Source organism: Ruditapes philippinarum, unplaced genomic scaffold, assembly GCF_026571515.1.
Source record: "Ruditapes philippinarum isolate M1 unplaced genomic scaffold, ASM2657151v2 ctg2975_1_1_1_1, whole genome shotgun sequence".
Taxonomy (NCBI): Eukaryota; Metazoa; Mollusca; class Bivalvia; order Venerida; family Veneridae; genus Ruditapes; species Ruditapes philippinarum.
This window is the reverse complement of record NW_026857265.1, coordinates 5,741-7,483: the sequence shown is the minus strand read 5'-3', so window position 1 is coordinate 7,483 and position 1,743 is coordinate 5,741. Positions and strand designations below refer to the sequence as shown.

Sequence of the window (1,743 nt, the reverse complement as noted above, 5' to 3'; positions counted from 1 at the left end):
TAGTTTCAAACCGAAAGTAGTACAATTACGCGGTGAGGTAAATAATGAACTTCACATTCTGCAGCTGTAGTACGACGGGAATCTCCGCATTGTGGTATAAAAGCGAAAGTAATTTATCATAAAGAATATACGCAGAAAGTGAAATGCAAAGGTAATATAATTTCTTTCTCTTTTCGTTATTATTTATTAATAAGATTATTGTCGATTCTTTTGCATTAAACATTTCGGCTGTAGCAATAAGATTAAATTTCTTAACATATCAAATAAAACCAAAATAAAATGGAATGTTACATTAAGTGGTATATCTTTCTCATAATGTTGTGATAATGATAAAATAGTAATATAAATGTAATGATAAAAATAGATTAGTACATAAACGTATAAACCCATAAGTTTAATATTCAAGAAACATTTAGTTTTGTTCGTAATATATTCCTAATCGTATATATTGACAGTTGCTGCCAAGTTAGTAAGTTGTAATTATCCGTGAATAAATAAACATGGGAGGTAGAGTATCAAATCTACCAGAACAGACTATGCTGGAAATGGTAGAAGATTTGCAGGTATGAACTAATAGATATTAGCGATATTTCATGAATAATAAAGAAGGCTTCAAATGTTTATATAATACCAGTATTTTGCGTGTTTATTTAAGATAATATATCGTAACATATATCTGAAATATAGGATGCTGCTTAGCTTAAGTTCTTCAGCGTTCCCGGTTTTATAATGTGACAGGACGTGTACCTGTCGCATCAGACGAAAGAAATATATTAAAAAAGCGGCATATAAAGTTTTGGAAGCCAGAACTAGATGCAGCTGAAACATTTAAACGATGTTATAACTAAACGTAGTATATTGACTGTTAAACATGTAGCTAAAATTCGATGCGTGAATGAGAGATAACGTTTTCGCATCGTACTTGCGATTTTTCATCTATTTATCATGCATTTAGATATGTTGGTTTAATTAATTAAGGGCTAAAGTGTAATAGGACTATACGATAGCACGGAATCACACCCCCAAAATACGATTTAATAGATGACTTGGGCAGTTACCAAGTTTCTAGCTCATTGGCCGCTTAAGGCACAATAAGATCGTATGAAATCTTGAAAGTACATTGTGAACATATGATATTGTTATCGCATTTATTGTATTTGCACATCGGCTTTTATTGTGTACATGAAATATGCGAGTCATCAATGACCTAAATTGAACAGTGAACAACGTGATTTTTGGTATATATTAAGCATATTTCCGGTATTATTCTTAATATTATAATAATGCAGAGATAAAGGGATTTTTTTTAATTACTAGCTATATTTAATATCATTCTAACAGAAACAGATGAGTGACATCGACCATTCTGTAACTGGACTGGCGAAATCTATAGATTCGATGCAAGCTGTCAGCCAGATGCTTCTTTTGCACCTAGAAAAGAAACAAGAGTCACAAAATGGCAAGTTGTTTACTGGAGTAGATTTTATCAGAAATATTACCTTTTCGACCCGTTTTAAGTCTTTTCAGAGTAGAGTTGTTAAAGCGTCATTTTGTTAATGTTATAGCTGATACAATATATTTGTTAAGTGTTTGGTAGATAAAATATGAGCAAATAGATTTAATGCTTTTCAAGCATTATTGAGATTTATTGAAAACATATTTCCGAAAAACAATTGAAACTTTTTTTCAAATGCGTGAACATCAAAAAGTTTAAAGTTTATATAGCGTGATTTCATTTTAGCA

The 1,743-nt window shown here is 30.8% G+C and overlaps 1 long non-coding RNA gene across 1 annotated transcript; it reads left to right on the top strand.

The window, feature by feature from the left end:
- On the top strand, nt 1-1,459 carry LOC132749227 (uncharacterized). The gene is made up of 3 exons (XR_009628385.1): nt 1-151; nt 456-563; nt 1,342-1,459. It is a non-coding gene; the product is annotated as an uncharacterized LOC132749227 (long non-coding RNA).
- The last annotated feature ends 284 nt before the right edge of the window (nt 1,460-1,743 follow it).